Source organism: Thalassophryne amazonica, chromosome 3, assembly GCF_902500255.1.
Source record: "Thalassophryne amazonica chromosome 3, fThaAma1.1, whole genome shotgun sequence".
NCBI classification, from domain to species: Eukaryota; Metazoa; Chordata; class Actinopteri; order Batrachoidiformes; family Batrachoididae; genus Thalassophryne; species Thalassophryne amazonica.
In genome coordinates, this window is record NC_047105.1 from 104,991,498 (window position 1) to 105,010,299 (window position 18,802).

The following is an 18,802-nucleotide window of genomic DNA, read 5'->3' on the forward strand; positions in this document are numbered from 1 at the left end:
CTAACACCTGTCACTACGTGATGGAAAATTGCACCTTGATTTAAATGAACATAGTATTAGGTTTGGGTCTGCACCAGGTTTTGTAGATGATACAACTGTTCCCTGTGTAGGGAGTAAGGAAGTGTTAGGAGAATCTTCAATGGCATCACAAGGAATCACCAACAACAGACAAAAATATGATTGGTCTTGGTAAGCAATCTTGTGTGGCTAGGAGATTGAAAATGTCCATTTTATGGCACAAAAATACAACATTTGTGGTTAGAACTTTACATACACTCACCATGTCATGGTAATTATGGCTTTTAATAATTAGATTAGATTAGCTGAGCTAGAAGTTTATTGATCACTTGGGAAGACTCCCTCAGGGAAATTGAGGTTCCAGCAGTATTGTATAGCAGCACACAGGGTAAGAAGCACACAGAGTATCAAAAGTGAAAAAAAAAACAGTTTGCAAATATAAATACAATTACACACTATAAATACAAATTCAATTTATTTTATTTGTATAGCACCAAATCACAACAAAGTTGCCTCAAGGTGCTTCACACAAATAAGATCTAAACTTACCAACCACGAGAGCAAGCACACAGATAACAGTGGTAAGGAAAAACTCCCTCTGATAATTTGAAGAAGAAACCTCAAACAGACCAGGCTCAAAGGGGTGACCCTCTGCTTGGGCCATGTTACCGAATTGACAAAACAATTTACAAAACGAATATACAGGATATTTTGCCGGTGCACAGGACAGGAGAGTTGCAGAAACAGACACCACACCCATCTCTGGATGGAGCCGCACTTCAAACAGAGAGAAAACAACAGAATCAGGCACCAGAAAGACAAGAAATACAGTATAATTTGTCAGCATTAAACTGAAGAAATACTAAGGTGATCGCCGGCCACTAGCCCAAAGTTTCACTAAAAGACCCAGACTATAGATAAAGTTGAGGCCAGCGCAACTTACCAGACATACAGATCGCCACTGGTTTACTGGCTACTACTGTTCCTCTCATTCCTGTCCTCTGTCTTCCTGTTACTCCTCCTCCCCCTGAGTGAGGAGTTGTACAGTCTGATGGCCTGAGGGACAAAGGAGTTTTTCAGTCTGTTGGTCCTGCACTGGGAAGGAGCAGTCTGTGTCTGAAGAGGCTCCTTTGGTTGCTGATGATGTTGTGCAGAGGGTGACTGGCATCGTCCGTAATGTCCAGCAGTTTGTCCAGTGTTCTCTGCCACCATCACCAGAGAGTCCAGCTTCATGCCAACCACAGAGCCAGCCCGCCTGATCAATTTGTCCAGCCTGGATGTGTCCTTCTTGGATTTACTGTCCCCCCCAGCACACCACAGTGTAAAAGAGGATGCTGGCTACTACAGACTGGTAGAACACTGAAAGTTGATGTTGTCTTTGGCCTGTTCTCTTGCCAGGGTGGAACGATTGGATAGCATACACCATTAATGACTTAAAAAAAACAAGAACTGGGTGCACAAGTTTGAATTTATTTAGGATCTTCTCTAATCCACGCAGGGTCAAAAGCAAGCTACACCTACACCATATGCTTTTGGTAGCCATCAACAAGATTCTGGTATAATTTTGGCTGGATAGTTGACCATTCTTCTTGGCAGAATTGGTAGAGTTCATTTAAACTGTCTGGTTTCCTGGCATGGACCCGACTTTTAAAACGTAGTCCACACATTTTCAATAGGGTTGAGGTCAGAGGATTTGGGAAAGCCATTCCAGAACCTTAATGTTAGCCTGCTTTATCCAACCCACAGCCAGTTTTGATGCGTGTTTGTGATCATTGTCATGTTGGAACACCCAGCTGTGGCCAAGTGTCAGCTGCTTTAGCTGTTGACTTGAGGTGAGGCTGGTGAATTTGGAGGTAGGTCTCCTTCTTCATTATTCCATCCACTTTGCAAATGCACCAGTACCACTGCAGCAAAACAGACCCAAAGCATGATGCTACCACCACCATGCTTGACAGATGATCCAGTGTTCTCAGGTTTGAAAGCCTTTCTTTTACTCATCCAAACACACCTCTTATCATTGTGGCCAAATAGCTAAATTTTTGTCTCATCTGACCATAAAACCTTTCTCCAGAAGGCATTTGGCTTGTCCATGCAAGGGGTCGGTAGGTAGGTGTCGATTGTGGAACAGCTTCTTCTTTCTTAGTTGGCACCATCTCAGTCCATTGCGATATAAAACTCAATTATTTGTGGACAATGACGCTGGTGTTCTAGCAGGTTCTAGTTCATGGCCGGCCTGAGCCTGGGTGGTTCCTGGGTTGTTCCTGGACATTCTAACCAATTTCTGAAGTTGAAGATTTGGGTCTTTTTCCAGACATTGGCAAAGTGGTGGCACATCCGACTAAGTTGGACTTCTGTACAGTTGTTTGAACTGATGATCTTGGAATCTGCAGTTGTTTATAAATGGCTCCAAGAGACTTTCCCAACTTGTGCAAAGCTACAATTCTCCTTCTTAACGCTTCACTGAGTTCTTGGACTTTCTCATTGTTCTGTGTATTGGTCAGCGCAATGACTGCTGTCAAACACATCCTTCATATGCTGGCAAACAGACATTACCACACTGAAAAAAGACATAGTTGAATTAAGTTGTCTGAACTTAAGTTAGCAAGTTAGATCTAACTTACAAACTTAAATTCAAATAACTTAACTCTTTGAGATGTTACCAATTGAAATAATTTATTTAAGTTTGTTCTTTTTCATTGCAGTTGTTGTCAATCATGATCACTAATGAGGAGTTAATAGCCGTAAAAGACACCGCACCACATATTAAAAGATTTAAATGAATATATTGTGTATGTGAAGATTTGACCCTGCATATATAATTTTGACCCTGTGTGGATTACAGAAGTTCCATTCAAGCCTATGCACTCAATTCTTGTTTTTTTTAAGTCATTAATGATACAGGTTGTAAAAGTATTCCATCCTTGCAAAAGAACAGTTCAAAGACATCATTAAAAGCCCAAAATTACCATGACATTCATGTCCGTAATAAGTGTATGTAAATGTCTGACTACAGCTCTGTAGTATGGCAAGAAATAGGCAAAATGTAAAGCAGGCATACATTTCTTTACATTTGTTTTCATTATTTGGAGAAAAATATATATTTTTTTGTGCTGGATTCTGTCCTCATCCAACATAGTAGGTTCTATCAAAAACCTAAGGGTCACACATGTTCACATATCCATCCCCTGCTTTGTCGAAAGAAAATTTCCTGTAAAGTTTGATTCTGATCAAACTTTTACATACTGAATTTGGGGTTTTCATTAGTTTTCAGTTATAATCATCAAAATTGAAAGAAATAAACACTTGAAATATATCAGTCTGTGTGGAATGAATGTATACATTATACAAGTTTAACTTTTTGAATGGAATTACTGAAATAAATAAACTTTTTCATGATATTTCATGACCAGCACCTGTATATATCTTTTGTCCAATTACTTATGGCCTCTGAAAATTAAGGCAGTGTGCATCCAAATGGCTGTAGGTTTTACATGGTCAATGCAGTATTGTATTGGTTATGTGTAGGGAACAACATCAGTGCTCAGTCTGAAAGGTCAAAAACCTATTTAAAATTTTTTGATGACAGCCTCATGCTATTTAGATCTAAAATTTAATGATTAATGTCCAAATTTATGTTTTGTACTCTATGCATGGCCACATTTTTTTTTTTTACCATGTTTACTGGTTACAGTGCAAAAAAAAAAAAAAAAAAAAAAAAAGAGAAACAAAGAGAAACAGCTGAAAATATCACCTCCCAATTAATTAGAGTTAAAATAACCAGGGAGAAAAAGTGAAGCTGTTGACCTCATGCTGATCTCATGTTTGTCTGCTCACCGTCTGTGCCTAAAAAGAATTGCTTTTGGCACATTTGCATGTTTTTTTATATGGTTTGTTGCCTCACCAGTGATGGATATCATATTAAATTACATTTACTTTAGCTAAGTCAGTCTTGAACTTTCAGTGACTCTTGCTGTCTGGTTGCATTGCTTGAGGCTTTTTTTTTATATATACTGTAGGATGTTTATTGTCTAGTCATGATGGGTAAGAGGATTTGTAAATTTAGTGGGAAAATCCCCCAAAGGTTTAGCCGCAGTATTGTCATCTGATGGAGCCTATTGTGTTGATGCAAGCTCGTCATGAGCATGTGTTTGTGGGGATATGGAGGCCAGTGGGACAGGACACTGACCTACAAACGCTGCTATTGTCAGAGTGGCTTTAGTCCAAGCAGGAGGGAAGGAAGGGGTTAACACTGATGTCACTGTTGTCCTGTCAGACTGGGCTGATGGTGCTGGACACACATTTTATCCTAGCGAAAACAAGCAGACCTTCTATAGTGGGGGAAAAAAAGCACGTCCACTCACATACGTGCAGACCAGACAGGCACACAACAACCACTGGCATAAATAATTTACTGCTATTGCAATTGGAGCCAAGCCAATGGCAGCTTTCCAAGAGTGAGTCAAATTGAAAACTATGCAAACCGCATAGTTTCCAATCCAGAGTTATTATTGGGGATTTTATAAGAGTGAGCCATCTGTGTGTTCCACTGCAGCTCACTGCATTTTCTGTTTGTGAAAAATCAGTACGGTAATTCAATTAAAATCATTCATACCAACCCTACTCCACCCAATACTGAGCATTTTATTAGCCTCTTGGATTCTTAAAGGAAAACTCTCTCTTTTTTTTGAAGGATTGCTGTAGGAATTTCAACAGGATCCCTGTAGGAAAGAGGTCTTATATGTTTCCTACAGGGTTCTGATAGGAGCTGTTCCAATTTTTGTTAGAAATCCACAGGATTCCTGCAGGAGTTTTGAGTAGGGAAATCACAGTTTTCAATCGGCTCTTGAGACCTATACTTGACAAAACCTGTGTGATGTCACCCATATAGAGACTCGGAACAGCTGATGTGAAGCCCATGTCTGGCCGTCGCCATGTTGGCAGCAGCGCCAGCGCTGATTGTGGCTACGTCACTATGAACTCATTAATGCCTAAAGGCGTGGAGCATGGGTGGTTCAGTGTGTGATGAAAGAAGCCTGAACATGCCCATCTTCAATTCCAGCTAAGCTAACAGGCTAATCTCAGTTCAGGTGTTTAGTAAGTCATCTTTTTAGGGACTGGGTGGTGGTGGTCCTAACAGTTTAGATTGGTGTGGACATTAAAAGTTATGAGCCGCTTATTTTCTCAGTAATTATGCATTAACAGATCAGACAACAGATAGCTGCTAAAAGTGCTAACGCCGTTAACATACAACAAACATTAAATAAGATGAGAGTTTTACTCAGCATGCATATTGCAGCAGGCATGTGTTAGATCAGGGGTGCCCAAGTTCAGTCTTCGAGATCTACCTTCCTGACACTCTTAGTTGTCTCCCTGTTCCAACACACCTGAATCCAATGAATCCATTAAAAGCCTGCTAACGAGCCTTTCATTGAATTCAGGTGTATTGGAACAGGGAGACAAGAGTGTCAGGAAGGTAGACCTTGAGGACCGAACTTGAGCACCCCTGTTTTAGATGATCCGATAGGATGTTTCACCACAAAGCAAGACATATTATTCCAGGAATTTGTAATAAAATACTTCAAAAGACAGACACAACACTGTACAACCCTGTACTGTTTCTTATCCCAGGCTGTAAACATGCTTATTTCTGCTCTAAAGTTGGACATTTTAACATGAAGTTGAAGCCAGCCTCAAGTGGCCAGTCAAGGAACTGCAACTTTGTCTTTTTCTGGTAGGAGTTCTTGTGAGACCATCGAAGTTGACCGCTTGCTTGAGACATGCCTAATCCATACAGTTTCACCAAATCAAACCATAATGTTTGTATTGCTTTGTGATTGATGAAAATGAAGTCCAAGACATATCTTTACTTCGAAATTTTCCTGTATTGATCCTCTCTAAAGAAAACCAGCTGTAAAAGTAATGATTTCTATTAAAAACAAACCAATTATTTGCTATGTATCAGAGACGTCTGGACACAAATGCAGGACTCAACAATGCAGCTCTGGTTTTTAAGATTGTTTACTGTATGACATAACAGGGTCCGGTGTTGCAGACTGAACGGTCCGCCCCTAAAAATCGCTTCACCTTTTGCATCTGCGCATGCGTCATTTCGGACCACAGCAGCATGTCTGAGGCGGAGTCTCTTCACCCAAAGCAATCAAATGGATTAATTGGATTATTAACCATCAGCTATTAAAGATAAAACCACTTAAATCATTTTAAAGTCAGTTTTAAGCATAAACAAGGCCGTTTAAAGCAGAAACTCAACAAAATTCCGTGGCACTTTGAAATGACCGACGTGCAGTGAACATCACATCAGCTACCAGCTCGTTCAGGTGATAAGGCGTGGTCAAAAAAACAGGCAGGTGGTCAAAAAACATAACGTGGCAAGCAGGAAAAAAGAAGAAAAAAAAAAAAGGTACAGAACTTGAAGCGAAGGCACAAGGTGCAACGAACTAGTGCAACCAGTGAAGCTTATATACCTCCTGGTGATGTGCTACAGATTAGAAACAGGTGTGTGGAAAGATCCAGAATAGGGTGTGGCCCAAACAGTGTGCACTGCCCATCACCAAGCTCAAGGAGAGACAGACAAGAGAGATAGGGAAAGACAAAGCCCAAGCAGGAAAAAAAACCCAGCAAGAGAAATCACACACTGAAAGAACAATCCAACCAAAAATAAACAGAACAAAACAGAAAAAAACATGATACAAAAGTCCAGATCATGACACCATGTCTACATCTAGGCTCTGAAAATGGAGGCACTATGTATATAAATGGCTGTAATCCCTAACTGGTGACTATAATACTTTCGCTGAATTAAAGCTAAAAGTCAACACAAGAAGTGAGACTTGTGAGATATTGATCAGATTGCTTGCTAAATTTTATTTTTGTTTGTGAGGTTCTGAGAGTGTGTTTGTCCGAGAGAGATGGAGACAGAAAACTGAAAGACACTGATGAGTGATTGGAAGAATATGTGAGGAATGTCTATGTTTTCTTTTTCCCCCCAATTTATGAGGTAATAAGGGATTGCGCCTCACTATGGTGCTGCTGATAGTTGCTGTGTTGTTGTAAATTCTGTGTGTGGTTGTCAGTACAAAGTGCAAGAATTATGCACACATTCATGGCCATGTAAAGTCAAACCCAGACCTAATTCCTTTGACAGCTCCTGCTCAAGTTGGACCTTTGCTCTCATAGAAAAGACCACTTTAAATGAGGAGTTGGACAAATTTGTCGTAATTGTGATCCTTCCTGTTTTTATTCTTGTCTTGTGTGCAAATTTATGTGAACAAACCCCAATGTATAACTTGGGATAAAATTTCTTTCAAAGAAAATTAAAAAAATAAAAATAACCACAGGTATATACAGTAGTGTTCAGAATAATAGTAGTGCTATGTGACTAAAAAGATTAATCCAGGTTTTGAGTATATTTCTTATTGTTACATGGGAAACAAGGTACCAGTAGATTCAGTAGATTCTCACAAATCCAACAAGACCAAGCATTCATGATACAACCCCTGGCAAAAATTATGGAATCACCGGCCTCGGAGGATGTTCATTCAGTTGTTTAATTTTGTAGAAAAAAAGCAGATCACAGACATGACACAAAACTAAAGTTATTTCAAATGGCAACTTTCTGGCTTTAAGAAACACTATAAGAAATCAAGTAAAAAAAGATTGTGGCAGTCAGTAACGGTTACTTTTTTAGACCAAGCAGAGGAAAAAAATATGGAATCACTCAATTCTGAGGAAAAAATTATAGAATCACCCTGTAAATTTTCATCCCCAAAACTAACACCTGCATCATATCAGATCTGCTCGTTAGTCTGCATCTAAAAAGGAGTGAACACACCTTGGAGAGCTGTTGCACCAAGTGGACTGACATGAATCATGGCTCCAACACGAGAGATGTCAATTGAAACAAAGGAGAGGATTATCAAACTCTTAAAAGAGAGTAAATCATCACGCAATGTTGCAAAAGATGTTGGTTGTTCACAGCTGTGTCTAAACTCTGGACCAAATACAAACAACATGGGAAGGTTGTTAAAGGCAAACATACTGGTAGACCAAGGAAGACATCAAAGCGTCAAGACAGAAAACTTCAAGCAATATGTCTCAAAAATCGAAAAATGTACAACAAAACAAATGAGGAACGAATGGGAGGAAACTGGAGTCAACGTCTGTGACCGAACTGTAAGAAACCGCCTAAAGGAAATGGGATTTACATACAGAAAAGCTAAACGAAAGGCATCATTAACACCTAAACAGAAAAAAACAAGGTTACAATGGGCTAAGGAAAAGCAATTGTGGACTGTGGATGACTGGATGAAAGTCATATTCAGTGATGAATCTCGAATCTGCATTGGGCAAGGTGATGATGCTGGAACTTTTGTTTGGTGCCTTTCCAATGAGATTTATAAAGATGACTGCCTGAAGAGAACATGTCAATTTCCACAGTCATTGATGATATGGGGCTGCATGTCAGGTAAAGGCACTGGGGAGATGGCTGTCATTACATCATCAATAAATGCACAAGTTTATGTTGATATTTTGGACAATTGAAAGGATGTTTGGGGATGATGAAATCATTTTTCAAGATGATAATGCATCTTGCCATAGAGCAAAAACTGCAAAAACATTCCTTGCAAAAAGACACATAGGGTCAATGTCATGGCACAGGGTCATTGTCAATGAGCAGATCTGATTTGATGCAGGTGTTAATTTGGGGGATGAAAATTTACAGGGTGATTCCATAATTTTTTCCTCAGAATTGAGTGACTCCATATTTTTTTCCTCTGCTTGGTCTAAAAAAGTAACCGTTACTGACTGCCACAATCTTTTTTCTTGATTTCTTATAGTGTTTCTTAAAGCCAGAAAGTTGCCATTTGAAATGATTTTAGTTTTGTGTCATGTCTGTGATCTGCTTTTTTTCTACAAAATTAAACAACTGAATGAACATCCTCTGAGGCCGGTGATTCCATAATTTTTGCCAGGGGTTGTATAGGCCCAACACCATAGTAGGAGAAACATGCCCATATCATGATGCTTGCACCACCATGCTTCACTGTCTTCATTGTGAACTGTGGCTTGAATTCAGACTTTGGGGGTCGTCTCACAAACTGTCTGTGGCCCTTGGACCCAAAAAGAACAATTTTAGTCTCATCAGTCCACAAAATATTCCTCCATTTCTCTTTAGGCCAGTTGATGTGTTCTTTGGCAAATTGTAACCTCTTCTGCACATGTCTTTATTTAACAGAGGGACTTTGCGAGGGATTCTTGCAAATAAATTAGCTTCACATAGGCTTCTAACTGTCACAGCACTTACAGGTAACTCCAGACTGTCTTTGATCATCCTGGAGCTGATCAATGGGTGAGCCTTTGCCATTCTGGTTATTCTTCTATCCATTTTAATGGTTGTTTTCCGTTTTCTTCCATGTGTCTCTGTTTTTTTTTTGTTTTTTTTTTCCATTTTAAAGCATTGGAGTTCTTTGTAGATGAACAATTCAATTCAATCAATTTTTTTATATAGCGCCAAATCACAACAAACCGTTGCCCCAAGGCGCTTTATATTGTAAGGCAAGGCCATACAATAATTACGTAAAACCCCAACGGTCAAAACGACCCCCTGTGAGCAAGCACTTGGCTACAGTGGGAAGGAAAAACTCCCTTTTAACAGGAAGAAACCTCCAGCAGAACCAGGCTCAGGGAGGGGCAGTGTTCTCCCTCAGCCCCAACCAGTCCCAGCAGAAGACTGCCCCTCCCTGAGCCTGGTTCTGCTGGAGGTTTCTTCCTGTTAAAAGGGAGTTTTTCCTTCCCACTGTAGCCAAGTGCTTGCTCACAGGGGGTCGTTTGACCGTTGGGGTTTTACATCATTATTGTATGGCCTTGCCTTACAATATAAAGTGCCTTGGGGCAACTGTTTGTTGTGATTTGGCGCTATATAAAAAAAAATTGATTGATTGATTGATTGATTGATTGATTCTGCTGGGACTGGTTGGGGCTGAGGGAGAGAACCAGGAAAAAGACATGCTGTGGAGGGGAGCAGAGATCGATCACTAATGATTAAATGCAGAGTGGTGCATACAGAGCAAAAAGAGAAAGAAACAGTGCATCATGGGAACCCCCCAGCAGTCTACGTCTATAGCAGCATAACTAAGGGATGGTTCAGGGTCACCTGATCCAGCCCTAACTATAAGCTTTAGCAAAAAGGAAAGTTTTAAGCCTAATCTTAAAAGTAGAGAGGGTGTCTGTCTCCCTGATCTGAATTGGGAGCTGGTTCCACAGGAGAGGAGCCTGAAAGCTGAAGGCTCTGCCTCCCATTCTACTCTTACAAACCCTAGGAACTACAAGTAAGCCTGCAGTCTGAGAGCGAAACGCTCTATTGGGGTGATATGGTACTACGAGGTCCCTAAGATAAGATGGGACCTGATTATTCAAAACCTTATAAGTAAGAAGAAGAATTTTAAATTCTATTCTAGAATTAACAGGAAGCCAATGAAGAGAGGCCAATATGGGTGAGATATGCTCTCTCCTTCTAGTCCCCGTCAGTACTCTAGCTGCAGCATATTGAATTAACTGAAGGCTTTTTAGGGAACTTTTAGGACAACCTGATAATAATGAATTACAATAGTCCAGCCTAGAGGAAATAAATGCATGAATTAGTTTTTCAGCATCACTCTGAGAGAAGACCTTTCTGATTTTAGAGATATTGCGTAAATGCAAAAAAGCAGTCCTACATATTTGTTTAATATGCGCTTTGAATGACATATCCTGATCAAAAATGACTCCAAGATTTCTCACAGTATTACTAGAGGTCAGGGTAATGCCATCCAGAGTAAGGATCTGGTTAGACACCATGTTTCTAAGATTTGTGGGGCCAAGTACAATAACTTCAGTTTTATCTGAGTTTAAAAGCAGGAAATTAGAGGTCATCCATGTCTTTATGTCTGTAAGACAATCCTGCAGTTTAGCTAATTGGTGTGTGTCCTCTGGCTTCATGGATAGATAAAGCTGGGTATCATCTGCGTAACAATGAAAATTTAAGCAATACCGTCTAATAATACTGCCTAAGGGAAGCATGTATAAAGTGAATAAAATTGGTCCTAGCACAGAACCTTGTGGAACTCCATAATTAACTTTAGTCTGTGAAGAAGATTCCCCATTTACATGAACAAATTGTAATCTATTAGACAAATATGATTCAAACCACCGCAGCGCAGTGCCTTTAATACCTATGGCATGCTCTAATCTCTGTAATAAAATTTTATGGTCAACAGTATCAAAAGCAGCACTGAGGTCTAACAGAACAAGCACAGAGATGAGTCCACTGTCCGAGGCCATAAGAAGATCATTTGTAACCTTCACTAATGCTGTTTCTGTACTATGATGAATTCTAAAACCTGACTGAAACTCTTCAAATAGACCATTCCTCTGCAGATGATCAGTTAGCTGTTTTACAACTACCCTTTCAAGAATTTTGAGAGAAAAGGAAGGTTGGAGATTGGCCTATAATTAGCTAAGATAGCTGGGTCAAGTGATGGCTTTTTAAGTAATGGTTTAATTACTGCCACCTTAAAAGCCTGTGGTACATAGCCAACTAACAAAGATAGATTGATCATATTTAAGATCGAAGCATTAAATAATGGTAGGGCTTCCTTGAGCAGCCTGGTAGGAATGGGGTCTAATAAACATGTTGATGGTTTGGATGAAGTAACTAATGAAAATAACTCAGACAGAACAATCGGAGAGAAAGAGTCTAACCAAATACCGGCATCACTGAAAGCAGCCAAAGATAACGATACGTCTTTGGGATGGTTATGAGTAATTTTTTCTCTAATAGTTAAAATTTTGTTAGCAAAGAAAGTCATGAAGTCATTACTAGTTAAAGTTAATGGAATACTCAGCTCAATAGAGCTCTGACTCTTTGTCAGCCTGGCTACAGTGCTGAAAAGAAACCTGGGGTTTTTCTTCAATTAGTGATGAGTAGAAAGATGTCCTAGCTTTACGGAGGGCTTTTTTATAGAGCAACAGACTCTTTTTCCAGGCTAAGTGAAGATCTTCTAAATTAGTGAGACGCCATTTCCTCTCCAACTTACGGGTTATCTGCTTTAAGCTACGAGTTTGTGAGTTATACCACGGAGTCAGGCACTTCTGATTTAAAGCTCTCTTTTTTAGAGGAGCTACAGCATCCAAAGTTGTCTTCAATGAGGATGTAAAACTATTGACGAGATACTCTATCTCACTTACAGAGTTTAGGTAGCTACTCTGCACTGTGTTGGTATATGGCATTAGAGAACATAAAGAAGGAATCATATCCTTAAACCTAGTTACAGCGCTTTCTGAAAGACTTCTAGTGTAATGAAACTTATTCCCCACTGCTGGGTAGTCCATCAGAGTAAATGTAAATGTTATTAAGAAATGATCAGACAGAAGGGAGTTTTCAGGGAATACTGTTAAGTCTTCTATTTCCATACCATAAGTCAGAACAAGATCTAAGATATGATTAAAGTGGTGGGTGGACTCATTTACTTTTTGAGCAAAGCCAATAGAGTCTAATAATAGATTAAATGCAGTGTTGAGGCTGTCGTTCTCAGCATCTGTGTGGATGTTAAAATCGCCCACTATAATTATCTTATCTGAGCTAAGCACTAAGTCAGACAAAAGGTCTGAAATTCACAGAAAACTCACAGTAACGACCAGGTGGACGATAGATAATAACAAATAAAACTGGTTTTTGGGACTTCCAATTTGGATGGACAAGACTAAGAGACAAGCTTTCAAATGAATTAAAGCTCTGTCTGGGTTTTTGATTAATTAATAAGCTGGAATGGAAGATTGCTGCTAATCCTCCGCCCCGGCCCGTGCTACGAGCATTCTGACAGTTAGTGTGACTCGGGGGTGTTAACTCTAAACTAACATATTCATCCTGCTGTATTTACCAACAGGGACTTAGAAGAGAGAGACCTAATGTTTAATAGACCACATTTAACTGTTTTAGTCTGTGGTGCAGTTGAAGGTGCTATATTATTTTTTCTTTTTGAATTTTTATGCTTAAATAGATTTTTGCTGGTTATTGGTAGTCTGGGAGCAGGCACCGTCTCTACGGGGATGGGGTAATGAGGGGATGGCAGGGGGAGAGAAGCTGCAGAGAGGTGTGTAAGACTACAACTCTGCTTCCTGGTCCCAACCCTGGATAGTCACGGTTTGGAGGATTTAAGAAATTGGCCAGATTTCTAGAAATGAGAGCTGCTCCATCCAAAGTGGGATGGATGCCGTCTCTCCTAACAAGACCAGGTTTTCCCCAGAAGCTTTGCCAATTATCTATGAAGCCCACCTCATTTTTTGGACACCACTCAGACAGCCAGCAATTCAAGGAGAACATGCGGCTAAACATGTCACTCCCGGTCTGATTGGCAAGGGGCCCAGAGAAAACTACAGAGTCCGACATTGTTTTTGTAAAGTTACACACCGATTCAATGTTAATTTTAGTGACCTCCGATTGGCGTAACCGGGTGTCATTATTGCCGACGTGAATTACAATCTTACCAAATTTACGCTTAGCCAGCAGTTTCAAATTTCCTTCAATGTCACGTGCTCTGGCCCCCGGAAGACAATTGACTATGGTTGCTGGTGTCGCTAACTTCACATTTCTCAAAACAGAGTCGCCAATAACCAGAGTTTGATCCTCGGCGGGTGTGTCGTCGAGTGGGGAAAAACGGTTAGAGATGTGAACGGGTTGGCGGTGTACACGGGGCTTCTGTTTAGGGCTACGCTTCCTCCTCACAGTCACCCAGTCAGCCTGCTTTCCCGGCTGCTCGGGATCTGCCAGGGGGGAACTAACGGCGGCTAAGCTACCTTGGTCCGCACCGACTACAGGGGCCTGGCTAGCTGTAGAATTTTCCACGGTGCGGAGCCGAGTCTCCAATTCGCCCAGCCTGGCCTCCAAAGCTACGAATAAGCTACACTTATTACAAGTACTGTTACTGCTAAAGGAGGCCGAGGAATAACTAAACATTTCACACCCAGAGCAGAAAAGTGCGGGAGAGACAGGAGAAGCCGCCATGCTAAATCGGCTAAGAGCTAGTAGCTACGCTAAGCTAGCGGATTCCTAAAAACACGCAAAGTGAATAATGTGTAAATAATTTAGAGGTGATTCAGCAGAAGGAGTGCTTTAGTTAAGGCACGTAAAGATTACACTGGGAAACAAATCGTAATCTAGATAACTAGATCAATCTAACTGCGCAGATTAAACAGCTAACAGATACAGAAAAACACCGCTGTGCTCCGGAACAGGAAGTGATACAATACCGCAGTGAGAGCCAACCACCAGTAGAGGCAAGCCTATAATTTTTTGCACCTGCGTATAGGTTTTCCCATCTCCAATCAACCTTTTAATCAAACTACGCTGTTCTTCTGAACAATGTCTTGAACGTCCCATTTTCCTCAGGCTTTCAAAGAGAAAAGCATGTTCAACAGGTGCTGGCTTCATCCTTAAATAGGGGACACCTGATTCACACCTGTTTGTTCCACAAAATTGACAAACTCACTGACTGAATGCCACACTACTATTATTGTGAACACCCCCTTTTCTACTTTTTTTTTTTTTTACTAATAGCCCAATTTCTTAGCCTTAAGAGTGTGCATATCATGAATGCTTGGTCTTGTTGGATTTGTGAGAATCTACTGAATCCACTGGTACCTTGTTTTCCATGTAACAATAAGAAATATACTCAAAACCTGGATTAATCTTTGTAGTCACATAGCACTACTATTATTCTGAACACTACTGTAAAAAGATCACAAATAGCATCTTATGGTCAATTTAGTGAAACTAAATAGAGAATAAAAGAGAGAAACCAGCGCTACACATAAGTGCAATTTGGACAAAACAAAGTTTGCTTTTCTTACTAACACCACGTCACATCAGTGCACGAGTCCATCACAGTGGTTCAAAGGTCAGAATCAAAAACAGGTTCAACAAAAGCTTTGGGTCCTTTGTGGTGATCTGAGCAGACTGTCAGATGGAATTTGTTCCATTTAGCGTCACCAGCCTACATCTACATTCCCAACACTTTGTAAGTGCATCATTCGGGGATCAATCAACCCGACCATCTCTGAGTCTGACACCATGAACTCATCCGATCAGCTTGTTAGCAGACTGCCGTTGAGCTCTGCTGCACTTTCACACCAACATCCTACAGTTGGCTGATCTCTTTCCCGACACACACGTTTGCCTCCTGAAGTTCACAGCTCCCCCACCCCGACCCAGTTGCCAGCCAAAGTAAATTGTTAATGTTGAAGCAGCAGCCAGTGCGCTTGTTGGGTTTCAACCAAACCAGCACTCCCTCTGTGTTTCAGGTACGTCCCAGTAATCTGGTGTCACAGTGAGGCGGTTTGGTACTGCACTGACCGTGAGAAACCTTTTCAACCATGTACCATGCGCCGGAGACACGTCAGGACTGTGGGTCTGGCAGAGCAACAGACGCTGTTGATTCTTTTTTTTAATACCATACATGGATGTCTTCTTTTGTATTTGAAGTGGAAAAAAGATGGATGATTTCTGGAGTGTTTGGCCCTGTAGCACAACAGAGGAATAGAAAGTGACACTGTAGTACTGTGAGGGTGCAGTGCAACATGTTAGCACCACACATTTGGAATAACACTCGAGGATGGAAGTGTTGTTCATTTTGGCAAAGCTTGACAAAATATTGAAATACACAAACTGTTGTCTTTGGTATCCACTATCTCTCTCTCTCGCTCTCTCTCTGTCATACACCCCTTAACCCATGGTTTTGTTCATGGGCTGAGCAGCTTTTTGGTACCACCAAGGGTGATAAAACAACACAATCCAGCTTCAGTGTACCTTAGACCCCCGTCACAGATAGGAAGAACAAGCAGGAACCAAGCAGAATCAGCCGGAACGGGACAAAAACCCAAACGTCGAGGCGCAGTCGGAAGGGACAGAAAATCAGACAGTCTTGTGCAACTGCCAGACCAACCAACAACAATGTGGGCGGAGCCAGTCCAGACTGATTCACGCATGACCGCAGCCCAAACGTTATTGGACAACAGCAGGTAGGCACGGACTGCTGTCAGACATCACCAGAATCATACATAAAGAGCTCAGATTGCTGGACGGATACTCCCGAGTGCTGTCACTCACTCACTGACACCCACTCACTCACTGATTCGCTCGCCCACTCGCTCCCTCACATGCATTGACCTTTGAGCAGGATATTGCGCCGCCAGGATGGACATGTGTGGGACACACATGATGGACTGTCAGCACTGTGCTGATGGACACAGCATGGTGACGGCGATGTGTTGAGCACATGGAGTACATGGAAGAGTTGTGTTCTGCACTGACTGGTCAGACTACCGGCGTGCCCCAGGACGGCGCCTGACATGGGATATTTTAAGTCATGGTGGACGAGGCATTTGTGAGCCGCTGTTGCCAGCAAACGGACTGCATGGAAGAGCTGTGCTCCGCGCTGTCCGGTTGGATCACCAGCACGCGCCGCACCGCGGGACTGCACCTGATGTGGGATATTCTTTATACGGTGGTGGATGAGGAATTTATGAGCCGCTGTTGTCAGTAAATGGAGTGCACAGAAAAGCTGTGCACCACGCTGACTAGTTGGATCATGGGCATGCGGCGTGCTGCAGGATGGCGCCTGACATGGTAGTATATTTATGCCGTGGTGCATGAGGCATTTGTGAGCTGATGTCATCAGCACACGGCACAGCTGGGGCGAGAGGGGCTTCCCTTGTGCTGTGAAACGCACCTGAGGTGGTACCGAAGGTGAGTTCACATGCTTATTTATGGTGTCATGGGCTGGCAAAACAGTTTCACCATCATTCCTCTGACCGAGTTAGATGGTAAACATGTCATAATCTGTGTATTACGGGGGTGACATCCCATACAGCTGTGTTGGGGGTGCCATGCCGAGCCTCTGACATGCACAATGATGCATGGACTTGCAGTGACAGACGGTGCTTTTGGTTTGATTGTGCAATGTTCACATCCACTTCACATGACGGATGTGTGCCATATACATGTTGCATATCAACATGTCCTTTGCCTATCCTTGTCCCGCTTGTGCACGTTTGTGGCACAAGCGGGGCATGCTGGCAGGATCTAACATTCCCGAACCATTTCAGGGTTCCTCCAACTGCGATCAGATTGTACCAACTGTTATGACACCATACGAATATGTAGATTCCAGTGGGATTGAGCTTAGACTGCACGTAGACTGATGTAGATGGGTGTCCCACCTGGACTGCACTACAAGTGTTTTGCACATGTGAAGAGGAAAAAATGGTGCAAATTATTGGTTGAGCTTATAGGATTTTAAAACGGAATAATTTGCACCACCTGTTATGCTTAATTGCCACATTATGTGTTGACATGTATATCATAGAATCCAATGGATGTTGAACTTGTTTACCATTATGTTGGACAGCAAGCATTCAATGCAATTGAAGCTATTTCTTTTATAAATTCTATCAATCAACAATTTGCATCGCCCTTTACCGAAATGGGACCAACTCTAATTGTCCTTTGATGCCATTTTTGTTGTTTTTAGCCCATAAATTATTCATGTTAGACTGTAGAAAGTTCAAACTATATATCTTTTAGGAATCCTTTTGATCAGACAAATTATGTGGTATACTGCTCAACAGGCTCGACTGGAACTGGAACATTTAAAAATTTTAACACCCACTTGGCTATTGCTTACTCTGGGAGGATTATACATTTTTCTGTAAACCATGGTATACTGATGCTGAAATATAAGTGATGATTAATCAAGTGGTAGCGATTAGGTTTAAACTTTCTGCTGGGCCACGGACTAGTTGTTACTCATATATCTTCATGGGTGAGAAAAATGCTGTATTAATCTGTTCCATCCTACTTGATAATTTAACCATAATCCATAACACGTCATCTGTCCTGGTGAATTTTATCTAAGTAGGTCTGTGTGAGTCCAGCTGAGTTTGACTACTTGACAGTCAAGAATGCATGGGATGACACGAGCATCACAATGATCAAACAGTGGGACAAAACTGTATTAATCTGTCCTGTTGTGATACATTTGAATTTTGCCTGGATTGGGATGCTTCAGATTTGTCCATGCCAAATTCAGACTGGATTATGTACAAACAGTCCCACATTGCCTTCCCATGTGATGTCACAGACTGTGTGGGAACATATTGATATAGAAATCCTACTGCAAAGGTTACAAAGGTTCACGTAGGAATGCGAACTCTCCGCTGTTGCCGGATAGAATGTTTTCTATAAATGCAACTACTTCCATGTCAGCAAGAGGCTTAAAACTCTTCGGCCTGTTTGAAAGGAATCACAGTGAGAGTCTGGAAACTGCTCTATAATCAGAGCCGAGGAGGAAGTGATGGTTTCCACTGAGGTTTCTGTTTAACTACTCCTTATTAAGGCGTTGCAGCCTGAGCTGCTCCATCAATCAGCAAATGTAAAAACAAAAGGATCATCTGAAGAGGCACTTTTCTCCCTCGACCCAGTCACAGGGGAGTCTGCCTGTGAGCTCACTTTTTCATTTGGCTCAGTGATAGGCTAATGGCAGCCTGCGGGTGACAACAAGCCCTTCTTGTCCTTCATTTAGCCTCCAGATCAATGGCTTGCCTCTGCTGTTTGTGTAGTTGGTGGTTCTCGCACAGTAGTCCTGTCCTTGAAAAAGTGACAGGGGAAAGAACCACGTGGCACGCATCACATGACGGCCCTAAATAGCTACTCAGTGACCTCATTCGGTGCTTG

At 41.5% G+C, this 18,802-nt stretch overlaps 1 protein-coding gene and 1 long non-coding RNA gene across 2 annotated transcripts in view; both read left to right on the forward strand.

The window, feature by feature from the left end:
• The window catches only part of LOC117507378 (dysbindin-like), a 52,409-nt gene that overhangs the window by 10,227 nt on the left and 23,380 nt on the right, over nt 1–18,802 (forward strand). The gene's annotated exons all lie outside the window — the stretch shown is intronic.
• LOC117507379 lies at nt 1,344–15,666 on the forward strand. The gene is made up of 3 exons (XR_004559699.1): nt 1,344–1,783; nt 2,230–2,232; nt 15,656–15,666. It is a non-coding gene; the product is annotated as an uncharacterized LOC117507379 (long non-coding RNA).